Source organism: Manis pentadactyla, chromosome 4 (assembly GCF_030020395.1).
Source record: "Manis pentadactyla isolate mManPen7 chromosome 4, mManPen7.hap1, whole genome shotgun sequence".
In the NCBI taxonomy this organism is placed as follows: Eukaryota; Metazoa; Chordata; class Mammalia; order Pholidota; family Manidae; genus Manis; species Manis pentadactyla.
Window position 1 is genome coordinate 108,135,448 of NC_080022.1, and position 13,705 is coordinate 108,149,152.

General features: G+C 37.5%; 1 protein-coding gene across 1 annotated transcript in view; it reads right to left on the reverse strand.

Annotated features, from left to right (window-relative positions):
- Nucleotides 1–13,705, reverse strand: part of NOTCH2 (notch receptor 2) — a 164,887-nt gene that overhangs the window by 119,360 nt on the left and 31,822 nt on the right. The window lies entirely within an intron of this gene.

The window sequence follows — 13,705 nt, forward strand, 5'->3', positions numbered from 1 at the left end:
ATCAATGAATATTTAGGAAGACTGGGTAGGTACTATGTCTCTGTGGTATTAGTGAATTTCTTAAGCCTTCAGGTGATGTTTCAGAACAGGCCATTTCAAGAAGTAATTAGAAACATCAACAATATTCATTCAGCTAACTGTAGCTGAGAGCCTAGTATGTACCAGGCACCGTATTAGGATTCAGAGAAGAAGGGGAAATGGAATACATAGAGAAATGAATAAAACAATCTCTAACTTTAAAGGGCTCACAGAAAGACAGGCAACAGACTGTGAGTAGAGATTGAAGAGGAGGAGGATCAAAGTAAAGAAAATTAAAAGTTAAAACATTTGGCTCTCAAATTCTTGAACCCCAGTCATTTATGAGGCAATGAAACAACACTTTACCACAACTCCCTTCCCAAAACAGATGACTCAGAAATAAACAGCAACAGTAAAACCTCTATTGATTTCGGCCAGAAGGGAAGGAAGGTTACCCCAAAGTCCCCCATTCACTTGCCGGATAGTTACAGTATCTTAATTGCTTAGCTTTTAGAGTTGGAATTTCCATCACCAAATGATTATCAAGAAAACTAATAACAATTAAAAAGGCAAGACGGAAAGAAACTTACTCAAACAATAAAAATCAAATTTGCAGTTCATAAACTTTCTCTGGAAGTCAACATGTCCATCGCCTAGGATGGTTCATGTATAAATCACTGCAAGCAACATTGAGAAGTCTCCACTTGAGTTTCCTCCAGTCATACCACTCTATGAATAAACAGTGCAATATCAGAGGCCCTAGGCCTGCCCCTCCTGGGCATCAAAACCAGCTGCTTTTCACAGCAGGGCCCAGACACAAGTTGGATGTTACAATTCTTCCCTCAACAATTACTGCGTAAGAAGCTTCTGTTTGCTCAGTACTGTTGCCAAGTAATGGAACCATTTGAGAACATGTTTACAGAAATCTCATCTCTTAAAATAATATTTTTAAAATAGTAATAACAATAGCAGCTAACATATAGCACTTACTAAATACCAGACTGTTCTAAGCACTTTACATAAACGAATTCAATCTTCCCAACAGCTCTAAGAAGTAGTTAATTTCACTATACACCTTCCACAGAAAGGGTAGGTGACCTGCCTATTGTCACACCAGTGAGTTAAAAGCCAGAATTTGAACTTAGGAAGTCTGGAGTCACAGTGACACACTGCTTTCCACTATCTGACATTTTTCTTCTCAGGATGGACAATATAGGCATTATTATACACATTTACTAGAAACTGAGGGCCAAGCAAGCTATGTGGGCTCCTCATGGAAGTCAACATGTTCATTGCACCACTCACTGTGGCAATGCTGGGCCTGGGCCCCACGTCTCCCACTATGTCCAGCCCTGCCTCTGTGACAGCTTTTGGGATCACACAAGCAAAGCAGTCACTAAGCAGCAACCCCAACAGGCAGATTCAGGAAGAGGGTCATCTTGTTGTCTATATTCCACTTCCCTGTAGGGCTCAAATGCTCCCTCTTCCCACACTGATAAGCCCAATGCAGCAACTATAATTAAAACAGTTAATGCCAGGTTATTTCCTCCATACCAGAGTTCTCAAACTGATTTTTTCATTCTCTTTAGACACTTTTATTAGTTTCAATGAGAACTTCCTGAGTTTTTCTATTTGCTTTTTTTTCTTTAAATAAAAAAGAAAACCTCTTGGTAGGAAAGGAATGTCTGCAGGCACAGAGCAAGCTAAACTGCAGCTCTGTCCTCCCCCTGCAGGAATCCTGGTGCAGCAGAGGGAGTCAGAAGACCTGAAATCCTGCCTCTGCCACAAACCAGCAGTGCTACTGCAAGCAAAGCACAACCTCCTGGGGGCTCAATTTCCCTACCTGTAAACCAATCCGGGGTGAACTCAATGCTCCTAAAGGTCCCCTGTGATGCAACAGTGACACCTCCCTCATGAAAAATATATGAATGGCATGCCTGGTACCTGGAGAAATCTATCCAGAAGGGCATAAGGACCCAGCCACCCATGACTCAGAAAACCATGGATGCAAAAAAAATCAGTCTGTTCCTATCAAGTGTCCTGGCAAATCATTACAGCGACAGGTTCACAGAAACACAAACAACCCAAAGTCAATATGTAGCAATCAATCTAGCAAATAACTTTACAACCTAGTCTTAGCAAACCAATCACATTCAGTGATGAAAAAGGAGGTGGGCTTACAGGACTAATAATTAACGCCATTTGGCTGATCTGTAGGGTCACGCTACCTTGAACTTTTAACATTTACCAAGCCATGGTTCTCAAACATTAGTATGCATCAGAATCATCTGGAGGGCTTGCTGGACCCCACCCCCACAGTTTCTGACTGAGTAGGTCTAGAGTGGGCCTGGGAATTTGCATTTGCAATAAGTTCCCAGGTGATGCTGAGGCTACTGTCCAGAGGAAGGACAGTTTGACAACTGCACTAAGGTATGAGAGCCCACTTCAAGAAATCCACTAAGACCATGAGGTGAGACGTCTGTGATGATCTAGACAATAATATATTACCTGAATGTGCAAGAGAAAAATAAGGTTTGAGACTCATGACTTTACTCAGGGGTTATTTCTAAATAAATACTGTAATCATTTGCCAAATGAAGAGATGTTAAAACTTTGATAACTCAAAACCATGAGTTAAGACTGGGAAGACTTCACTTCAGAAATTCAATTTGCTTTCTCCCCAATGTAAACATTTAAATTTAACAATAAGGTTGAAGGCAGCTTTATATTTGTAGGATAAAAAAATGAAATACTCATTCATACCCCAGTTAGAACTGATGCTTAAACCAATTTTTCAATAGATCAGAGAAACTAGTCACTCACAAAAAAGAGTGACTTTTTCCCAAATTTTCATCTTAAGGCCCAAACAGCAGTCACTCAATAAATACTACTGACTGAAATCAGTCTCGTATACTGTGCATGCCACCTCCCCTCAAAAAATGGTAAAAACAAAAGAAGCAGTGGATTTCAATTTTATGGCTCGATCCCTTGGTCATATAACACAAAATCTAGAGGCCAAGTTCTTGTTTTCACACATTTTCTGTGCAGGATTCTGGAGGGTCTGGTTTTCTAATAATCTGACCATATTTAGAGAGTATCTGCTATGCGAGGTGCAGGCATACCATTAATAGAATGAAGTCTCTGTCCTCATGAATCTTATTTCTATTAGCAAAAGGCACATAATAAATGAATAAATAAATTCATTTTCAGACAGTAGTAAGTGATAGACTCTTGTGGAAACAGAACCCAGGTATGGGATACAAAGTAATTGTGAAGGCTAGAGGTGTAGAGTCTACTTTAGAGGCCAGGAAACGCCTCTCTCAGGAGGTATCCCTTGTGCTAAGATTTAAACAAAGGAGAATCTTGAAGAAATGTGGAGCCCCTCAGGCAGAGGAAACAAGTGTAAAGGCCTTGAGACAGGAGTGAGACTGGTATTCGAGGCTCTTATGGCTATGAGTGTATTAAGCGAGGAGGAGAGTATACGAACAGTCCAGGGAAGTGGGCAGGTTAGATCATGGCTCCTGCTCTAAGCAGGAGGTAAACTACTAGGCTGCTTTAAGCAAGGAAAACACACAATCAGATTTATGTATGAAAAAAGTCAAGACTGTACAATGTTTCACTGAGTGAAGGGCTTTTTTTCCTTTCTTATATAAACTTATTCAAGTCATCCCTTTTTACACTAGACTGAAAACATCCATTTTCTCAGCTCTCCCAAAATGGTAAGGATTTAATTCTAGTCACATCTAACCTCCCAGAAGCACCACTTGCAACATGTCACTCCACCATTCTAATCTACGAGGGCTGTCACTTCCTAATTCTCAGAATTCACTCCCAATTTGGCTTCAGAAGGACCAGCTGAGTCCTGTCTAGTACCTTCACAGAGAGCCCAAGCTTGGCACTTTTTCCTCCAGGGACAAGCCATTTCTTACTTCTTCCAGTCTAAACCCTCATACTGACCTTCAAGATTGTAGCCTACCTTACCTACCCAGTATCCTCCTACCATACTGAATGCAGTCTCTTGAACTCAATGCCTGCACCTGTACCTCAGCTTCCTCTGACTTTTACTTCCATGTTACTATCTAAATTCTACTCATTCCTTCAAGGCCTAGCTCACCTCCTGCCTCCCCCACAAAGCCTCCCCTTGGTGGTTCTGGTCTTCACGGGTCTTTACCTTATAATACTCTAAATTCACAATTTAGCCTTTAATTCTATACTATCTTCTAACTGTTTATGCTTTTTCACTTTTAAGTTTCTAGAGGATAGAAAACATTTCTTTTCTGTATATTTGAGGCAATAGAGTTTAGCGATGGAAAGCACAGATGCTAATGAAGATCTGGGTTTGAATTCTGGCCTACTATCTATGTCTGTATCCTTCTGTGCTTCAGTTTCTTCATCTGTAAAATATTTTCCCTCAGAGCCCTGGTAGAAATGAACTGAATTAATACATTTAAAGAGCCTAGAACAATGTCTGATACACAGTAAGAGCTCAAAAAAGGCTAGCTCACATAGTAAGCACTATTAAATTCTTAATAACTGATTGTATAATAAATGATGCCTCTAGGGAAATTTGTTATATTAATCAAACCCCACTTTAAACAAACTGAGAAATCTAAAAAAAATAGAAGAGCCCTAGGCAATTTAGGATGTAATATCAATAAATGGAATAAATTATTCTCAATTGCCATCACTAATAGTCTAATAAAAGACATACTAGACTACTACCACAAAAAAAGGGGGAGATTGCTGCCCTTAAAAAAAACTGGGGGTGAGGGAGCACTGCAGAGATAAAGAGAAATGATCCACTGAAGGTAAAATAAACACTCCATATGAACAAAAATATCATTCAATTTTAATACAGTTCTATTAATTGAGCAACTACTGTGAGCATGGCCCTCTACTAGGCATTACATGGAAATCAAACAGGAATAAAACAATTCCTATCCTCATGGTTTATATAATCTAATGGAGGGAAGTTAGGGGTTGGGGCAGAGAGAATGTGACTATCTTGGAGATGACTCCAAGATAAATATGAACAAAACAAAATCTGCTTGTGTTATTATACCTTTAAGCAGATCCTCATAATGTCAATATCAGAATCACTCCAAAAAGAACCTTCAAGAAATACAACACAAACCCGTTGTTTAGCACTGAGTGTAATTCAATCCAGACAAGGTTCTAGTATTATTCAAGTTTATCAACCTCATTTGTATATAAATATTATAAACAACAGAATAAGCTGTCATTGATTTTAACCAGTTCCAGAACCTCAGGAATTTGCCCACTTAAGGACAGGCTCAAGGTATCCAGACTTGATGGAATCATCTTTAAAATTTACTCTAGGCATTTACCTAGGTTTTCCAGGGCTCTTCAAGATCATGCTGGCTACGTATCACTGGTTTAAAAGCCTCCCTTTGTTTTAGGAATCTCTAACATGAGTAATTAAGTGTGCATCCCAGTTGGCTGTATGCTGAGCAGCCTTCAATTCACTTGTTACATGAACATGTAATTGTTTTAAACTGGCATTACTTGTTACTTAGTAGCCTCTTCAAATAAACCTCTGTCTGTAGTCTCTCTCACATGATTTTTTTTCCATACCCTCCTTCCTTTGTTTGCAGTGTGGTATCTGTGCTTATATCCAGGGCTCACTCAACAGACATTAATTTAACGCCTTGAATGGCTGGGGTTCCTAAAATATGTGAAGAGGAGGTACACAGCGCCCTCTTAACATTCTCTCCACCATTTATGCAAATTTCAAGTAGCAGCTTTTGAAAGCGATGAAGTCCGAGTGCCCTAGGACCTTGGCTGACATGGCTGTTGTCGCTTCAGACACATGGTGTCTGGAAGAGGCTCAGTAAAATGAACAAAGCAAAGTTTTCTAAAATGACTGCTTGCATTATTACCAAAAATAGGAGAACTGAGGGCAGACTGGGAGACATCAGGGATTTGAAATAATTCTCATAGCACTCTGCAATTTCAAACAACAAAGCTTTCACTGAATTTTTGATTCCACTTTTTGGGATCAAGCCATGAAAAAAAAAATCCAAACAAACAGAAGTGCAAGAGCTTCAAATCCCAAGTGGTACATTTTAACAAAAACAAAGTGGAGAAACATCTGTCTTTTTCCTTGAAATTCGTCTTGATTAAAAGGCAAATAAATGCAACAAGGGAAAAAACAATTTCATTGTACTGATAGTGTTTTGAGATTTTATGCCCTTTACAGATAATCATCTAGTAGAAGATATCGTTTCCTACTTAAGAGATGCCGATCCCAGGCCCACAGAGATCAAGGCTTAGGCTATTGGATTCATAGCAAAATAGTACTACTTTCAAAAATAGGTATGCCTTTATTTAAGAAAATACAACCAACAAAAACTGAAGCTCAAATAACAAGGGCATTTTGACATTACTAGATTTTTTGTTTTATAAAGATATTGTTCCCAGGGAGCTGATGTCTCTAGAACAATCCTTGATTTTTTTTTTTAATTTTTTAATTTTGATATCATTAATGTACAATTACTTGAACAACATTATGGTTACTAGACTCCCCCCATTATCAAGTCCCCCTCACATACCCCATTACAGTCATGGTCCATCAGCATAGTAAGATGCTATAGAATCATTACTTGTCTTCTCTGTATATGCTGCCTTTCCTGTGTCCCCCCACCTACATTATGTGTGCTAATCATAATGCCCCATTTTCTCCCTTATCCCTCCCTGCCCACCCACCCTCCCCAGTCCCTTTCCCCTTGGTAATTGTTAGTCCATTCTTGGGTTCTGTGGGTCTGCTGCTGTTTTGTAGAACAAGCCTTGATTTTTTAAATTCCTATTATTTCCTATTTTATAATATTGGATTTTTGCAAAAAGTAAAATTTGTCAAGATTTGCTGTTATATTGACATATACTATGCACTGTTTTTTCCTTTTTTATTTTTCTGTCTTTTTAAAGAGTGCATAAAATTTTTAATTTATCTATCTAAATTTATTTCCCTAGTTTTAGAGATGAAAATGGATTTAGCTCTGACATATGAAATTCAAGATTTGAAAAATTCACATATACTTATAAATCAGAGGTGGCCAATTTAATTATTACCTCTGCACACACATACATTCTTCCACCTGGAAAATACTTCCCCTCCCTTTTCTCCTTCTCCATCTTTCTAACTTCTACTTATATTTCAAATCATAGGTAAAGCATTACCTTCCTGAAGAAGCCCTCAGAGACCCTCCAGACTGATTTATATGTTCCTCCTCTGTGCTGCCATTACATCCTGTGCAGATGTATTGTAAGTGCTGGCTCACCCATCTTTCTCTCCAACATCTTGCAAATTCCTTTAAGGCAGTGACCATGATTGGTTCATCTTTGTATACCCAGGACCTAGCACACTGCCTGGACATTGCAGGTATATTCAATACTTACAAGATACTTAGTGAAGTAGCTGTACTAAGACAAAACCTATTAACAAACTCAATAACCAGTTTATATGTTTAAAATATTCTTAAGGCTCCAATTTTAGTAAGCGTAGGGATACCCAAATGTGACTATGCCTAATAATTCTGATTTCATTTTGTATAAGGAGTAGAAAAGTAAAATAAGAAGGAAAAAATGGTGCAAATTTCCTGGACTTTAACAGGGATGAAAAGCTAAGAAAGTAAAACTGTACTTTTCTAATCTTTGCAAAACTAAAACATCTTGGGAAGTTCCTGCCTTAAAATTTGCATGAATGAAGATACACCTTCCCCTACTCATCCCCATGAATTTTAAGCCATGTGTATTATGCTAAGAATTTATTAAAATTGGCTGAACAAAAGCCAAAATAATTTACATCTAAACAGCAAGTACAGAAAACTGTAATAAAAATTCCAAGTAAATGGTAAGCTAAGATAGTGTGTTTTCATTGTACAGTACCATTTTCCCTATGAGTAGATTCACTGATACACATCCATAAAACCATAGGCACCAATCTTATCTAAAGTAGCCCCAATATATTTCTCTGTAATAATCTAACGTTTTATAAAATGACATTGCCCAAAATAATTACAGGGTTTGTAAGTCCAAAAGGTTCAGGATCTTGGTATAAAGAAAAACCAATAGAGGGGAAGAAGTTATATCTTATCGAGAAGTTAAATTATTCTCTACACATAGGGCTATATACTTCTATACTGTCAAAAAAGGCCCATCTGAAGTGTAAATCCATTTTCTTAAATTTTCTATTATCTGTTTTGTTCTCTGATCTATATCTGTTCTGTTATCAGAGATAAATTCCGACTTTCATCGATTTCCTGTCTTTTAGTAAGTGTTCCCTTTTAAAGTTTTTTAAAGACTATTTTGTTAAGTACAGTTTCATTTTGAATAAAAGCCCTTAATTTTAAATATATGCTTTTAAGAACCCTTTCAGGAAAAGAATTTTATAAATATATATAATCTTTTTGCCACCCATCCAAAAGAAACAAAATGTTCTTTTAGCTTAAATTGTTCAGAATATTTTATAAATGAGTAAACAATTTCTATTGTTTGTTAATTTAGAGGTAGACCCCAAAAAGAAACAATAATGGGCAAAATTATGCTAAAAATGAAAATTGAAAAACTTAGGGTTGTTAAACGTTATTATATAAAATCATGGAGACATCTGAAACCAAATGGGGAAAACCCAGGGAACAGTCTAAGATCCTTCTCCACAAACCTTTTTAAAAAGCCTTTGGTAGCAATGAAGTCTCCCACAAGGATTGAGTCTGACATACCACAGTCAATGGATGGTGTTAATGGATGACAGGTCTGAGTCCTAGATAAAGTCGCATGGCACGTATAGCTAACTGTTCTGCAGTCAGGGCTTACCAGCTGGGTCACAGAGGGTCCATACCTTCAGCCAAAAACAAACCCTGTTCACCTATGTACAATATTCAACTCAAAACGTTTGCACACATCACTGAGAATTGTTTAAGCCCAAGAACTAAAAAAGTCCTAAACCCTGGGTTCAAACCCAGTATATTTCAGATAAACATAGAAACCAGCACTCTGAAGAAAATACCTAAATCTGGAGATAATAAATGCATATCATTTCCATTTCCAGAGAACATGCCTGAGGCAACAACCTTGGAACAGAGGAATGTAGACAGGAGGAAAATATCAAATGTTTACTAAATATCTAGGGGAGAAGAAAACATGTAGCTCCAAACTTCAATTTTTACTTAGTTTTGTTTTCAACTGTTCTCTTTTTAATTTGTTTCTTCAACCACAAATCAATACCAACCCTACCAACAAAAAAAAAACAATATTTAATACACAAAAAGATATTTGATGAAGAGCTGATCATTTCAATGTTCAATCAATTCCTCTTAAAAAAAAAGTCCTTCACTCTATAGCATCTCACTATGCTGACAGACAGTGACTGTAATGGGGTGTGGGGAGAACTTAATAATACGGGTGAATGTTGTAACCACAATGTTGCTCATGTGTAACCTTCATAAGATTGTATATCAATGATACCTTAATAAAAAATAATAAAAATTTTTTAAAGTCCTCCAACTACATAAGCCTTCCAACTACTCACATGCTTTCTTTACTTGGAGAGTAAGCAAGAATTCGTCTCCAAGACTACTTAGATTTCTGTGGAGTTGTAGCAGTCATTCTGTGGAGTTTAGCAGCATGTGAAAAACAGCTCAGCACACTGAAGGTCATGATCTGGTTTGCAAATGCTGATGTACATTCTTGCTCATCCAACTGTTGCCGGATGAGCAAAAAAAACAACAAAGACAGAAAACATTGTATATACATCAATAAATGACAATATCAGAACTTAAAACTTTCCAGGTTTGGTATTTGCAGCAACACCTGATTTGGCAAACCCAAAATTCACAATGCCTTTGACAAAGGTTTCCTTGGTTCTAAGAGAGGCTAAAGACTTCTCTTATTCCACCTTCAGTCCAGTGTTCTCAGCAAGAGCAAAAGAAATGACCTAAAGCCCAATATATTAAATTTTAAATGTTAGGGTAAGTCTTCTAAGGAGAGTTAACTTTCTTGATCCCAGTGTTTCTCCCACTCTCACAAATGAGTCATAAATTCCGAGAGGAATTTTTTTTTAAGAAGCAGATGCCCTGGCCCACTATCCATTTCATCTGCTTTGCAGCTATTCCTCCTGCCCGGCAACCCAAGGAAGTTCCAGCAAAAGAAAGGTTCTGGACTGAGCAACACATTATCTGATCCACCTTGCTTCAACCCAGCTATGATGCCAGGCACATGGTAAAAGCTTGGAAAACATTTGTCAAGCCAAACTGTTGAAGGAGCAGGCCAAGTAGTTTTCTATCTCCCTCCAAGAGAACATAAACAAGTCCTTAATTTCCCACAAAGGACTAAAATAAAATCTGCAAAATGATAGTTTATTCTAGTTTTCTAAGGTCACAAAGACCTAGCAAAGGAGATATTTTAATCTCTTTTGTTTATCACTCTTAAAATACTTTCCTCAGTAAAAATTCATTCCACTCTGAAGACCAAAGAGTGTTACTCATGTTGAACAAGAGAGATTCACAAAGGTAGGTTTAACAGTTACACAACTCCAGGCTCAGTGGGAATGTCCTTCGAACCATCACCTCATCACATTAACAGGATTAAGTCCTTTAGAAAACCAGTATGAAAGCAAGTAACCCTCAGTTCCAGCAAAGGGACAAAGGATTTAGTGAATCGGGTTATTAGTGTAGTGCTGGTGATTAAATAACATTTCTCCTCTCCACCAAAGCACACATTACCTCATCAAAAATATTAAAACCAACGCTTTGTAATCACTTTGGCTATAAGCCTAAATATCAGTTACCACAGAAAGTCTCAAATACTCTAACTTTTACATTAAAAACATCAAGTGAATCAAGTACCCTCCCCCTCAATGTAATCTAGTTTTTGAATTAAGTAGAACAAGGTTATAAAAATTTACACACAGTGAGGTTCTGTGAGTGCCCTTCCACGGCCACAGAAAATAACCCCAAATCAGCAGCCTTCTAAAGCACAATACCTTACCTTCAAGAAGTAACTCTAACAATGTGAATTTCAGAAATTAGCTGTCATACCCTAAATTAGTTGGCTGGCCAGGGTCCGTCCAGTATCCCCCTACCTAAAGATGGAAATGGTGTTGACTTTGTAATGTGTAAGTAAAATTAACGTCCCACCTTCTGATGAGCAGGGATTTTCAGCTGATTTCCATCTATGTGCCCCCATCCAGACCTATAAACATTCTAAGAATAATGTCAATACTGTGGCGAAACAAATCAAAGTCAGCTCACAACCCTTGAATTCTCTGCCCTAAGAAGGCTAACCATACCCAGATCAACTGGTCAAAATCCATGCTATAATAAAAGTACCTTCATAGTTTACAAAAACAAACTCATACAAATTATCTCATTTGAACCCCACAACAACCCTTAAAGGCATGCAAATCAGTATCAGCATCATTTTACAGCAGAGAAAACTGCACTTTAAAGAACTAAGGGACTTGCCCAAAGTCATTCAAGTTCAGATAGCCAAACTGGGACTGTAACACATATTTTACCTCCTAATCCAGCATCATCTTTTCAGTCATGACATCTGCTGAGATGCAATCAGAAAAACCTGATACCCACCAAAACATGCAAACCTCCATAATATACATTTATGACTACAACATTCTTATGTAGGTAAGTACCCACATACCAGCTATGTACATAAAAAGCATTTACACCAAAGATCAGCTAATGACCACATGCTAGTCAAAAGCAAAACCACAACTAAGTTCCTAGGACAAGAGGGGTCACCAATGCTGCCCTAACAAGGACCAACATACATTTATTAGTATCACTCCTACCTCAACAAAAGAACCCCACCTTTGAAAACTTGCCAACTCTAGGATTCAATATACTCTAAGTACTATTTCTCAGGAAAACCATAGCCTACCCCATGAGGTAAAAGAATGGATAAAATTGTATAGTTCTTCCTTTGTAAAACTCTACCTAGGTACCATTTCTTCTCAATAATAGAGTGGCTTCATAGAAGCAAAAGGAAATTTTGGAACCAGATTATAAGAATATGCACACTTTATCTTGATAAGATTTTACTATTAAAAATGATGACCCTATTAAAAGCAGGTAGCACATCACCATTTGATCAAGCTACCCATCATCAACTGATCAGAAATAAATACCTCCAAAGAGCACATCTGCAGTTGAGTTAATGAAAACTAGACCACTAAACAGGAAAAGTGTGCCCTGCTGCTTTGAGAATGCAGGTAGTTAATGTGGAAAGACCAGAATGCCAGAAGAGACAGCCTATTTTCTTTATCTGGTCTGCTTCTCTCCAATTAAAAGAATCAACCAAGAAGGAACAAAGACAAAAACTCATCTTCCCAAACCAGGAAATAAACTACCTAGACACATACCGTTACTGATACTGGATCCCAGCTGAGGAAACCTCAGGCAGCTCACAGCACTATTTTTCCACAAGGCTGAGAACACCAGACTCTTGTCTTCCAAAGCCAAAAGGATAAATTTCACTACTACAGTTTGGTATATTATTCCCTAAAATACCACCTTTCTCCCTCTCCATACCACAAAAGAACTGTAGAAAATAATGACAAGTTAAAATAGATTACGTTTGTTTCCCTTATGACTTTTTTTTAAAGGGTATCTTACGCCATATACCTACCGTGGTCCATGAATTGGTAGATGAATTCAAAACAAAGTTTTAAACTACAACTGGTCTATATACATAATATATTTTCTATAAATACATACTCCATCAAAATTCAGGAAATCTGATGACAGAAATCTAAAGAGAAAATGGATTTTAGAAAAGTCTTGGGCAAAACAAAAATAAATGGCTATAAAGGAGAAAGAAAGAAAATGGGCAACTTCTTTTTTTACATCTAAGCCCCACTCCTGAAACAACAGCTAACTTTGCTCAGCTGAAGGAAAACCACAGGACTTGGAATAACTCAATGTACTGTCCCTCCTTATGTTAAAATGACACTGTTGACTCACCCTCAGTAAGACATGTGGTTGGTTTAACTTGTTTTTCCAGTAACAGTAATGAACTGAGCTGCACTAATAATAATGATATGCATCCTCACAACTAAAAAAATATTTGTGTAAATACCTACATATATAAAATACATGTCCCTGAGTCTGTCTGGTTCTGCACTGTAGCCAAAGTGCGTTTTATCCCTCTCTCTAATTTGCTAGCCAGTCTCTCTGCAAATGATGACTGGTATCATTCCTTTTTATTTCATTACAAAAATGGAATTTCTTCTAATTACCACATTAAACATTCACCATATTTACTCAGTGAATCTTTGTCTTAGCTCATCCTCACAGTCCTGGGCTGCCAACTTCAGAAATGAGATGAACTAATTCATTTTCTTTATTTTAATTCTTGCTCAACTTTGGGTGGTACTGCAGAAGGCCTACAAATCAACCACCCTTGCATGCTACTAATATTATTCAACGGCATTCCACAACAAAGTGGGATACATTCTCCATTCTATTGCTCAGTCATTTACAGTTTGCTTTCTAGTTCAGGCTGAAAGAATTTTTTTTTTTTTTAATCAAGAAATGTTTACCAGGCCCTGATCAAATGAGGATTTTTGCACCAACAGAAACCCAAAAAAGAAAGTTGTCTGCTCTCCTTAGCTCAAAAATGTTACTTCTCAAGGAGAGATTCAACCCAATTCACA